The sequence below is a fragment of the Camellia sinensis genome, chromosome 2 (genome assembly GCF_055761805.1).
Source record: "Camellia sinensis isolate YWXY chromosome 2, ASM5576180v1, whole genome shotgun sequence".
NCBI classification, from domain to species: domain Eukaryota; kingdom Viridiplantae; phylum Streptophyta; class Magnoliopsida; order Ericales; family Theaceae; genus Camellia; species Camellia sinensis.
This window is the reverse complement of record NC_138962.1, coordinates 63834898-63848157: the sequence shown is the minus strand read 5'-3', so window position 1 is coordinate 63848157 and position 13260 is coordinate 63834898.

Below are 13260 nucleotides of genomic sequence, written 5' to 3'. Positions count from 1 at the left end.
AAGCAAAAACCGAGAAGAATGAGACCAGAAGTGATTCAGAAAGTTAAGGAGGAAATTCTTAGACTACTTAAAGCAGGCTTTATTAGAACAGCCAGGTATATTGAATGGCTATCCAATATTGTGCCTGTAGTTAAGAAAAATGGTAAAATGAGGGTATGCATCGATTTCAGAAACTTAAATCTAGCAACTCCAAAAGATGAGTGTCCTATGCCTATAGTAGATTTGTTGGTAGACAGTTTAGCAGGGCATCAAATTTTATCAATGATGGATAGGCACTCTGGTTATAACCAAATCTGCATTGTAGAGGATGATGTCCACATGACAGCATTCAGATGTCCAGGGAATATTGGCACCTTCGAATGGGTTAAAATGCCATTTGGTTTGAAGAATGCTGGGGCTACATATCAGAGGGTTATGAACACTATCTTTCATGACCTCATTGGAGGGTATTTAGAGTGTTATATCGATGACATCATAGTGAAATCCCAATCCATAGAGGAGCATTTGTTTCACTTAGAAGCAGCTTTTGAAAGAATGAGAAAGTTTAAGTTGAAACTCAATCCTCTTAAGTGTGCTTTTGGCGTATGTAGACACCCCATTTTTGACCGTCCTCAAGACTTGGACGTCACCATTTGAACACCCGGTGATCATCCATGTTTGTGTTCGTTTGGAGTTCCCGGAGGTCTCGGCTACGAGCCTTGCCTCAGGATCTCCGAACTCGACTGTTTAGTGTTTGGTTTTGCACCAAACACTTGTGTTTTGCCTTGGAGGGGCAGGGAATGCCTTGTGAGGCATCCCCACACATCACCGGCCATGGCCAGAGGCCACCGACTGGTGTTTTGTTGCCATCGGTAATGTATATTGTCGGTCGGCATTCTTTGTTGCCGGTCGGCAGTCCATTTTGTCAAAATGGCAATTTTGTGCAGCCGACTACTGTTCATTTGCTTTTGCAGATATTTTAATACAGCTGGCTTGCATTTTGTTCCCCTCCATACACGTGTATAGAGGGATGGCTTCCTTGTTAGCTTCTTGAGTAAGCTTTACAAGATTGGCTTCTCTATAAGAGGAGACCTCCTCTCTTGGCTTTAGGGTTAGACAAAAAGGGTTAGAAAAGTTGTGAGAGAAGCTCTGGTTCTAGGTTTAGGGTTTTGTATCTATCCTATATCTATATCTCTCATTCTCTTGTATTGTGTGTGTGTTTAGGCTTACTATTGCACACAAACACATAGTGTTACACCTTTTATTGGTTCTTGAAGGGCCAGAGGTTTGTTCTTGAAGCTTTGGAGCTATTTTCAGCTCAAGGAAGGGGCTGGTCCACCATTTGTGAAGAAGGTCAACAAGGGTAACAATCTTACCCCTTTTTACCCCATTCTTGCATACTATTTTTTCCTATCTTAGAACTATTTTTGAGCTTAGTGTATAATATAAAAAAGTTCTATTTTTAGGCCCTCTAAATAGTTTGTTTAGAGTGTTTTCTAGTTTGAGGTTGTTTGACCCCTCTTAAGCCTTGAGGGGCTCCATTTTGTGCTATTTTGAGTGAGCTCCAGGACTTTGGTGTTTAGGCCTCCTCACCACTGAAATCTTGAGGGATTTCAGTGGTAAGGATGGTGCCTCGAAGTCCCAAGAAGGGGAGGGCCACCCCCTCTCCTTATTGTCCTTGAAAAGGGCCATTTTTGCCTCTTTAATGAGCACCTAGCTAAGCCTCATGTTGACCATGCCTTGGCTATTATTTATGCTTATTTTGCCATGAAATAGCATTGTTGTATGTTGGTTTTAGTACACCATGCTTTCTTAGCATACATGCCTTGTAATGCCACTTTGTTGCCTTAACATGCCTTAGGTCGTAAACCATTGTTCTAGCATGTTTTAGGCTTGGCTTTGTGAAGTTTTTGTGCTTATTTTGCTATGTTTGAGGTCTGTCCTTAGTTGTTTGGGTCGACTTTGGCATGCTTAGTATAGCCCCTTTGCATTTTTAGTTTGTTGGCCTTAAGTGTCTGAATGTATAGCATGCATCCTTGCCTTAATTTAGTGGGTGGGGACCATTTGCCATGTTATTTCAGTCCCTTTAACATGCTTGTATGCTTGCCTTGGATGCCTCTTTGAAGCTTTGAAAGCTTGTCTTGCATGCTCCATGTTTTGGTCATTGTGCATGCTTTTGAATTTGAGCCACTTAGATGCCATCTAGGTGTCCCTTGGGTGTTGTTTAGGTTCGCATTAGACCTATTTCAAGTCCTCTTAGCCTTGTGAGGCTCGGTGGACTTAGTCTCGGTTTAAGCCTCTTGGCTTGTCTTGGGTTTTTGGCTTTGTTTGCATGCCTTGTTTATCTTGTTTAATTGGCTTAGCACGTTTTGTAACATGATTTTCAATGCTTACCTTGCATGCCATTAGTCCATGTTATGCCTCTTTCAAGTGTGCTTGAGAGTTGCCCCTTTTGTGCTTGAGTGTTAGCCCTTTAACATGTGCATGTGTGTATGTGTGTTTAGTCCTCACTTCACAGCATTTTGGCCACTGTTTTAGGTCTATTTAAGGCTGCCTAAATCATGTTTAAGTCCATCATATGCTTGTTTGCATACTTACCTTGCATGTTTGTTTGCATGCTTGCATGTACATCTTGCGTTCCCATCTTGCATCCTTAGCTTGCATGCCTAGGTTGCATTGCATCTAGCATGCATGTCTTGTTCCTTGATCTAGTGATAGGAATTGGGCTTTGGTTTGTTGGTTTGCATTGCATTTGACATCAAAATGTGCACACTTGGTCCCTTGGGCCATCACGCATGGAAATACGCGATTGATGGTCCGAGAACCAAGGAGCATGTCCCTTTGACTCACTCACATGATAAGGGACATGATTGGTGCACATATGGCTTGAATTGCATTGCCATGCAAAGTTCTGTCCTCTGCTGCTGTCAAACATGTTCTGCAGGAACTTCTTGCCGATCGACTACATAGAGTGCCGATCGGCAATAAATCGGTGGCCAATGGATTCATTGTGTGCCTATGGCAGTCTTCAGAGGAGTATAGCAGGGAAAGCAGAGGCAGCTTGCGCATGGCAGTGTACTTCCGAGCAGGACCGAGCATGCATTGCATTGGGCTCTCTTCCCGAGGCGGTTTATCTGTTTTCCCTAGATTAGTTAATTTTCTTAGCTAATTAGATGGCCTGTAATATTTAATTAGCTTGTAGGTTAATCATCTGTAATATTTATTTGGTCCCTCCCGGCAAAGGCGAATCTGTAATAAGTGTGGGTGCGCGTGTGTGCATGTCTTCCAATCCCCACTTCTTTCTTCCGTTTTATTTACCTGCTTATGAAGGTAGATTAGGGCATGTTTAAATTAGCATACCTTATGCTATGCATGCGTGCATTCATACATTTGTCTTGCATGCACCGGGCTCGGCGCATCATGCTAACTGCATTGACATTTCAAATCTAACTTGAATACATGCTACTTGTGCATTTTCACATGTCATTCATAGAATAGCCGAGCCTACTCTAGTGACATTCCGTATGCGTTGCATTAGACATTTAAACATGGACTTGGATCATGCATTGATTGCTAATGAGTTCTTTGTTTTGGCACGGAGTACGATGTAAGTATTTATGCTTTAGCATCCTTGCATGCGTGTGGGTGTTGCCATGATAGCATGATTACCATGAGGCTAGCTGCTTATGTGATATAAACTGCTTGAGTGCCTGTGGGTGAAGGTTGGATTGCCTAAGTTGGAATAGCTCATTGAAATCCATGTTTTAGCCTACTTGCGAGTAGCAAATTCCAAAACATTTTCCAAAACAAACGGATATGCAATGCTTATTCCCAAATTAGGCAATCTAGTCTATACTTGTTTGCTGTGCGCATAACATAGTAATTCTAGGCTAATAACTGGAATAAGAACACATAACGTTTTCAAAAACAGATATCACAGTTAGTAGAGGCCGATCTTCGGATCGGGCAAGAGGGGGTGCTCATAGCTGACCTTCCCCAAACGTACCCAAGTTCCCGAGCCGAGGCAACTTTGGTGATGACGGACACATGGCCTTTGGCACTGAGTCAGGGTTTCCTTAATTCCCCCAAAATAAAATATTTAGGTGGCGACTCTGTATCTGGCAAAGCAGTCTATGTTTGGCACTTCTTTTCTAAAAATCTGTTTCTCAAAACGATTTGCCGGATTTGGACTCTTTGGTTCAGATTAAGAACCGTGACACAAATCGAGTCCGAACTGTAGCGAGGGCCCCTCGCGGGCGCGTGCTACAACGTATCATCTAGAAACTTCTTGGGCTATGTAGTACACAAGAAAGGAATACAGATTGACCAGAATAAAGCCAAAGCCATCATTGAAGCCAGACCTCCATCAAGTAAGGAAGAATTACAAACGTTCGTTGGACAGGTTAATTTTCTTCGAAGGTTCATTTCTAATACTGCAAGGAAAACCGAAGTATTTTCTTCCTTGTTAAGGCTAAATGATGAAAAGGAATTTGTGTGGACAGTAGAGCATCAAACTGCTTTCGAAGGAATCAAAGCCTACTTGGCCAACCCTCCAGTGCTAATGCCACCAAAAGGTGATAAGCCTTTGAAGTTGTACATAGCTGCAACAAAAGATTCATTGGGAGTTTTCTTAGCTCAAGACAATGAAGAAGGCAAGGAGCAAGCTGTTTATTACCTTAGTAGGTTTCTAAATTCTTGTGAATGTAAATACTCAGCTGTAGAGAAGTTGTGCCTTGCATTGTATTTTGCAGCAATGAAATTAAGATACTATCCTTTGCCTACAACTGTCTTGGTAATTGCAACCACAGATTTTGTTAAGTATATGTTATCTAGACCTATGTTGAGGGGAAGAATTGGCAAATGGATACTAGCCTTATTAGAATTTCATTTAGAATATGTTCCCCAAAAGGCAGTAAAAGGACAAGTTTTAGCTAATTTTTTGGCTGACCATCCATCTCAAACAGAAAGCTAAGAAATAATGGAACTTGGCATGGCTAGTGTTGAACCTTGGCAAATGTGGTTCGATGGATCAAAAGCCAATGGTTTAACTGGAATTGGTATAGTAATTAAGTCACCACAAGGGGTGGAAACTACACATGGTTTCAGAGTGGATGAAAGTACTTGTTCCAATAATCAAGCTGAATATGAAGCCTTAATAATGGGACTGGAAATACTTATTGGATTACAAGCTCATGCAGTTGACATATTTGGAGATTCTCAGTTGGTGGTTAACCAAGTGAAAGGGATTTTCAAATGTCAAAGTATAAGCATGTTACCATACTACGTTGTTGCATTGCATCTGCTTTCTCAATTTCAGATAGCAAATGTAACTCATGTCCCAAGATTCTTGAATAATAAAGCTAATGATGTGGCTCAGAAAGCTTCGAATTTCAAGAGAAAGGATAATACTCAAAGGGACATAAGCCAAACAACATATCAGAGATTAATACCACCCTTAAATAAAAGGAATGTGGTCTTGGAAATCAATCATAATGACTTACAAGAACAAGATTGGAGGCATCTAATAATGCAATATATGGCTGGCCCATCTTCGAAGGACAGCAGAAAAATTAAATTGCAATCTATGCAATACATGATGTATGGTAATGCTCTCTACAAAAGGGGGGGAGAGATGGTTTATTGTTGGAATGTCTAGGCCCAAAAGAAGAATTGACAGCTATGGTTGAGGTTCATGAAGGCATCTGTGGTGCTCATCAGCCTGGTGTGAAGATGAGATGGTTGCTTCGAAGGCATTCCTACTATTGGCCAACTATCCTTAAAGACTGCATAAAATATGCAAGAGGTTGCCAGGCATGCCAAAAGCATGGCACAATAAGGCATGTGCCCATAACTGACCTGCATGCAGTTGTGAAGCCTTGGCCATTTAGAGGATGGGCCATGGACATGATGGGAAAAATACACCCACCCTCTTCAAAGAATCATTGTTTCATTTTAGTGGCCACTGATTACTTCACTAAGTGGGTCGAAGCTAAGCCATACAAGGCTATAGACCAGACTGAGGTCATTGGATTCATTAAGGATTTAATCCATAGATTTGGTATCCCACAGACTATAACTGTTGATAATGAGACTGTATTTGATGGGAAAATGGTAAAGTCTTTTGTGGCAAAGTTTGGAATTAGCCTTGTTAATTCCACCCCCTATTATGCATAAGCCAATGGTCAAGGTGAATCATCTAATAAGTCTTTGAAAAAATGAATACAAAAAGTTATGGAAGACAATCCTAGGGATTGACATAACTTATTGTTGGATATATTGTGGGCTTATAGAACTTCTCCAAGGTTAAGCACAAGAGTCACTCCTTATGCCTTAGTATCTGGGCATGATGTAGTGTTACCTGTGGAAATTAATGTTACGTCCTTGAGGGTTAGATGCCAAGACCAGTTAGATCTTGAGTAATACCATCAGAGTATGTGCTTGGAGTTAGAAAGTATAGATGAAGCTAGAATTCTGGTGTTAAATAGCATTCTTTTCCAAAAGAAGAAAGCAGCCAAAAACTATAATAAAAAAGTCAAACACATTAACTTTGATGGAGGTGATTTGGTATGGAAGACAATACTCCTAATAGGGATTACAAGCATCAAGTTTGGCAAATGGTCACCTAACTGTGAAGGACCATATCAAATTCATAGAGTCTTGCCTTTTGGAGCATACCATTTGAGAAATTTGAATGGATATGTACATCCCAAAAAGATTAATGGCAGATATTTGAAGCCTTATTTTCTAACCATATGGGAAACACAAGGAATAGAATGAATGTTAAGTAAAAGAACATGAAAATATTCAAATGATAATTAGGAATTTGTTGTTCATAAAGAGTTGAATACATTCTGCCATAAATTGGCCCAAAAGTCAGTACAATGTCTTAATTGTTCTTTTACAATGGATGTTCTATTCTTAAATGATGAGAACAACTGGATGGCTATGGTCATCTCCTGCTTTCGGTCAACCAATCCTTGATTGGTAATCTCCAATTTGGTGACAGTTCGTTCTGAGGCCTAGTTAACCGCAGATAGCTCCTCTTCAAGTTGAGCTTTCTTCTCATATAATTGAGTTTGAAATTGGGAGACAGAGGAATGTTGTTCCTTTAACCCTGATACTTCAGTATGAATTCTGGAAACAAAGCTCTGATCTTTCACCAATTTCTCTTCTGCAGCCTTGGCAACATGGCAAATGTTGATGTAAAAATCAATGGTAGCAGCCGCCTAAAACAAATTACCTAAGGCAGTCATGCCGGATTGTTTGACAACCTTGCAGCACTGGAGGAAGCCATTTCTTATTATAGGCCTCTGTAAGGCTTCGAAATGGACCCTCGAAAAGGATGTCAGCAGTTCCAGACAGCTGTCTAAGTCTATTGGAAACAAGGAAGTCTTACTGCTGGTGGAAGAGCTCTCAAAAATTTCTAGCAAAGAATTAGCCAGAACTACTGGCTCAGTCTCATCGCTATCTATTGGAGAGGTAGAAGGTATGTCGAAGAGACTAGCTAGTCTAGCTTCGAAGATGTCTACTTCATTTGTGGACATGAAAGGTGCAGAAAGAGCTTCGGTGGAAGGAAGAAAAGACTGCATATGAATAGGAGAAGTTGGTGGAGTATCTTCAGCAGTCTCTATAGTTCTAGCCACCAATAGGTTGAGGGAAGAGGGGATGGAACTAGGCAGAGGTAATAGACCATGAGTTTAAGGGCTACCAGTACCCTCTATAGGGGAATCAGCCACCATCAAAGATGAGGTAATAGCTAGAATTTCCTTAGGAGAGGAAGGAGAAATAAAGCTCAAAAGAGAACCAAATGGAGTAAAATCAAAAGACAAATAAGGGAGGTATGGAGTTAAGCCAAAAGAAAGAGATTTAGGGATACTTGGCTGCAAGGAGGGTATAGAGAATACAGGCCCAGAAAGTGGGAGTATTATTTGAATAAACTTCACATTTTGCGATTGACCAACTTCAACCGAAACTGAGGGAGTCCTTATTGGGAGAATTGGCTCAGTAGTTGTTGCTGCAAAAGAGGAGGTACAAAGTAATGTCAAGTCTCAATACCAAGAATTTGACAAGAGAATAAAAGAATAGAGACATGAAAGAAATTACTTGTTTCAGAAGTGATAGCAATGATGGGAGAGCTACGAAAGGAATAGTGCTCAGCAATATGTTGCCTTTTCGCAATTTCTCTTTGGATTGCATTAGCAACAGTAGTTTCATCTCTTAAAAGTTGCTGCTGTCGCCACTTCTCAGCTCTTTGAAAAACAATTATTTCTCTGGAATGTTCCTCCTCTACTACTTTGGCAGCTGCCTCATGAGTGGGGTCTTCGACCAAATCAGAAGGAGAGACAGTCATGTTCTTTCTCTTTCTTCTCGGTAATGGTATTTCTTGCTCTTTCTCAATCTCTCTCTCCTCAATCTGGACTTCAGCCTCTTCAGGAGTAAGTTCCTTTTCCACTACTTTGGCAGCTGTCTCATGAGTAGGGCCTTCGACCAAAGCAGGAGAGACAATCATCTTTTTCCTCTTTGTTCTTTGTAATGGTATTTCTTGCTCTTTCTCAATCTCTCTCTCTTCAGTCTGAGATTCAAATTCTTGAGGAGTTAGTATTAGCTTCCTTTTCTTTTTCTATTATTGTTTGTCTTTGAGAGCAGCTAGAGTTTCAGCTCTCTTAGGAGATTCTTCTTGTGGAGACCCTGCACCAAGAGGTATGAGCTAAAGGAAACAAGCAAAAGAGTCTAAAAGAAAAGGAACCTGAAAATACTTACCCTTTTTCGAAGCAGCTCTGGTAACTCTAGCTGGAGGAGGTGAGGCTATAAGAACAGTTTGGGCAGCTGTGGAAAGAGAGGGAATGTTCTCGACTGTTGTTGGTTTAGCCTTAGAAGGCACTCCTAGCCCTATCAGCAAATCATGAGGTTGTACTGATGGGCGCACTTCCATATTGGCTGTCCACCAGTTTTGAAATCTTTTCAAAGCCAAGCCAGAGGGAAGGAATGGGACAAATTTGAACTCACTCAATTCTTTCAACAGTTTAAATGTTGCCGCCTCTAGTTTTGATTTGGGTATTCTTAGGTCTTTGGCCGTAAGATGGACATTCGAGAGGCTGCAAAATGGAACGGAAATCCCCTGAGCAAACCCAAATTGCCTGGCAAATTGAGAATGGCAATATACCTCAGATACACACTTATAAGCTTGAGGGTTTAAAGTACCAATGAACAGCTCCCTTGGTAACCAAATAGAAGCCCACATATCTTTGTGTGGTGGGGTGGAGCATTCTTTATCAGCCAAGAATGCTTGCAGCCAAGCAGGTCCTTTATTGGCATCAAAGGGGCAGAAGAATGAGGCAGATGGAGAAATAGGAAGTTGATGAAAAAATGTGAGGTAATAGGCAATGGAGGCAGGATAAAGAACAATTCTAGCATATTTCTCCCCATAAGTGCTAGGATCCTAAACAAGGAATTTCAAGCATTTGGGATGCAAATCAGTAAAGTAAGCAAAGAGCTAAAGTTGGAGCACCCAAAGGAGACCTCCTTGGTTGATGTCAAGAGGTTTCTCACAAAATTGGGAGTAGGCTCTATAAACATGGCCTAAGAGATATGGGGCCAAGGCTATGCGTTTCTTCAAAACAAGGACCTTCGCAAGTGGGGCGAATTTAGGCATAATCCGCTAAGATGATGTACAAAAGAGAAATTTACACAACCAGTACAAAATAAAGGAAAATAGTTCTCTATCTCTCACGGGGCCCTCCCTTTTATTTTCAGCCTTTACAAAATCACTATAGGAGGAATTTAAGGGTGGAAGGGAAAACTTAATAGAAAGGTCCAAGTAGCTGGGTGTAAAAGGAGTACCAAGGGGTGAAAGACCTAGGAGATGACAGATATCAAGAATGGTGGGGGCCATTATGCCACACTGAAACTGAAAAAAATTAAAAGCCATGTTCCAAAAGCAAAGAGCAGCAGGAATCAAAAAAGGGTCTTTAGGAATGATAAACCTGGAAAGACGAAGGGCGTCGAGAATACAGAGCTCTTGCAGGTCACCTTCTTTTGTAGGCACAACTCTGTCATACCATTCCTCCCACTCAGCTCTCAATGTCGGCCAGCAACGGTGAGGTCATGTCATTCTCCAGTTTCCCCAGTCGAGCCCCCCTTCATAGAGAAGAAAGTGGTCTTCCAAGCGAGGGTATAAAGCTGGAAGTTGAGCGGGAGCTTCTCGAAAGATGGGACCTAGGACATATTCTTGTTTATCGCTATGGCGAGGAACAACGAGGTATCCGTCTATGGCACTTGACCCCTCAACTGTAAGTTTGGCGATCTCTTCCTCAATACATCTCTTCAAAGCCATTGTTAGGCTTATACGATCGCCAGTTGGTACTTTCAGAGAAGAAGAATCCATTGGTGGCGAGTAGCAAGGAAAAGAGGGTTAATTGAAGGGAAGGGTTTGTGTGTTAAGCAAACGAGTGATTTCAGAGTATGAAATAAAAGGGTTCTAAAAACCTTTGTGTCTGGAAAATATATCGTGTAATTCGTAAAGAAGTACTAAAAGTACAGATACGAAGAGTTTCCTTCAATATTGATACTTTTGGAGGGAAAAACACATCTTAGATGTTGCTGTCAGCTTCGAAATAAAATATTTGGCTTCGAAACCAGATTTTGGCACCAAAAGTCAAATAACAACAGCTTCGAAACTAAGAAGTCGGCTTCGAAGCACATTCCACACCTAAAGATGTAAGAATGCTCAAGTATTTGTTTACTTCAAAGGGATTAAAGCCCTGTTTTAGGTTTTTAAATGAGAGTAGTATCCTTCAAAGCAAAACTTGAGATCCCTTAAGGATGAGAGTTGTTGTTTGAAATATCAAAACCAATAGTTGGTTTATATATACAAAAAAGGTTGCCTTTTCGGACTAAAACAGTCAGCCCTCGAAAGGGGCTTCCATATTTTTCAAAGTATGGACTGTTGTTCGAAGCAAAAATGGTCAATTTAAAACTGATTGATCGTACTAACCATGACCATATGTTGGATATGACTAAAACAAGTTTTAAGGGGCAAGATTGTTAAATTCAAAGCACTGATTCTAAATAGAAATCAGCCTAAATTGTCAACTGTATTCCATAAACTGGAAAAGTTCATGTTGGTTTTTCAGTGTTTCATTTAAGACGATTGAATCTAGATTCGAAGGATAAGATTGTTGAGTTCGAAGCCTTAAATTTTCTTGTAAATACAAACAGAGATAAAATCAAACAATGCCAAACAAAGGAAAAAGTCTTAATTGTATTGAAAACAAAAGCAATAACATCGGAGGGCCCTCTTTGGGTACAAATTCGAGTTCAAAAAAGTAAGGAATAGAATAAATAACAAGATCATGGAATTTGGTCCAGCTATGGTCAATAAATTTCTGTTCTTTTTTTATTCTATCCTCTATTTTCTCCAGGCTTGGCTGCTGAAGTTAATGCGCTCTCACTTGATAAAAGTGCTCTTCAGCCTTTATTTCGAACGTTGTTTTCTCTTAACCCTTGTTCCGGCTCATCCATATCCAAGTCATCCCAGTACGTAGAGTCTCTATTCTTGAAGTCATCGTATTCTTTGATGAGATTCTCTGCTTCGTACTAGGCATGAACTCGAAAGGATGAAAGTTGGTCCAAAGATTGGGTGGTGGCCACAGAAGTCCGGTGCCAATGGAGAAGCAAAGGGAGTTGGTCCAAAAACATTTGAAGTTTTGCTTGGGCAATGAGGTTGAGGATCTGACCCTGAGTCATAATATCACAAGCCCGTCGAAAGTTCTTGTGAGGAACATCGTCTTCAAGAACATTGAAAGGAAAGTGAGAGAAGGCCGCAAGCAGAAGTTGGGCTTGCTTTCGTTGAGCTGGAGTAGGGGGAGGTGGAGGCTTGTAAGGAGGGAAAACCTTGTCCGCAGAGAGGGTAAGCCTCAGTCTCTCTATCCAGTAGGGATTTTGCGGAGGAAGAGGTATAGAGGCTTCCATTTCGAAAGAATGAGGAAGGGCATTAACATAATCAAGCTAGTCAGAAGAGCAAAGCCTCGCCTTCTGGGCTAAGAACGTGGGCTATACCCTTGTGCCTCTTCTGGGCGTCGGGTAGCTTGTACTATCTTTGTAGGCATGGAGGATGTGTACCATGCTACAAGCAGATTGTCCTCTAAACTGCGTCGGCGGTCGATGGGCACGTAAGGATAAACCACCGAACTTCGAGCATCAGAAGGGAATTCTAGAGGATCAGTGAACTCAACAAAGTGGTGATTAACTTGCTCCCTTATCTCACATGCCTCAGGTTCCGACCAACTTCTCCAACCAGAAGCCTCAGAGGAAGAAGAAGCCACAACCTCATCCCATGCAGAAGATTGTGGATTAAAAGAAGAACTTCCCATGTCCATATTTGCAAATTTCTGAATCAAAGGATTGTGGACAGTGTGTTCGTAGTCCAAGGGTTGATAATTTGCAAAAGCTTCCATGACTTGAATATAGAAAGGTGGGTAAAGGTGGCTAATTAATGCATGCAGGTTCTTTCGAGGAAGAACAGCATCATCAGATGACTCTTCGTATACTCGATCAATAAAAGAGAGAAATGGTTTGGTCATAAAAGATATATCAGTTTGTTCGAATACTAAGGTGGTGGGATGTTCAAAAGATTAAAAGAGAATTTAATGCAAATGATGGATGACGGTTGCATTTTTTGAAGAATGCAAAAACCCATGCACGTTCTAAGACGTGGATAAAAGACCTTGATCCCCTAATATCACCAAGTATTGGGTATATTAGTGCGGGGGGGTAATGTTGGCTACATATTTTGTATAAGCCAATTACAATTCAACGCGTGGCAGGATAAGGGCAATACAGGAAGACTATTCAAGTTTTCAATCATGATCGAACACGTGGCAGTCAGTATTGGTTTTACGAGATCTACATAGCATTGGATTAACAAAAAGATATAAAGTGATATGGCTTCAACGGTTACTCACATTCAAATTCAAAATTAAGAGGGAAGCCTAACTGCAAGTGATGGCATAGTGGAGCTAACTATAAGGCAACATGATCAGCGATCATGGAGGAGCGATTCGACGGTTGGAAGTGCAGTTCGATGGTCATCCTTGAGAAGTATAAATAGCAGAGAAGGCCCCAGAAAAGCCCCCCAGACTCAAATAAAAAAAACCAGTTTTATTCTACTTTATTTCATTTTCCGGTTTTTACATTTCTTGTTCTTTACATTTCTGTACTTTAATTCCTGCACTGCACTTCGTTCATAGGAGTAGTTTCAAGTAGATTGTTGCTGTAAACCTC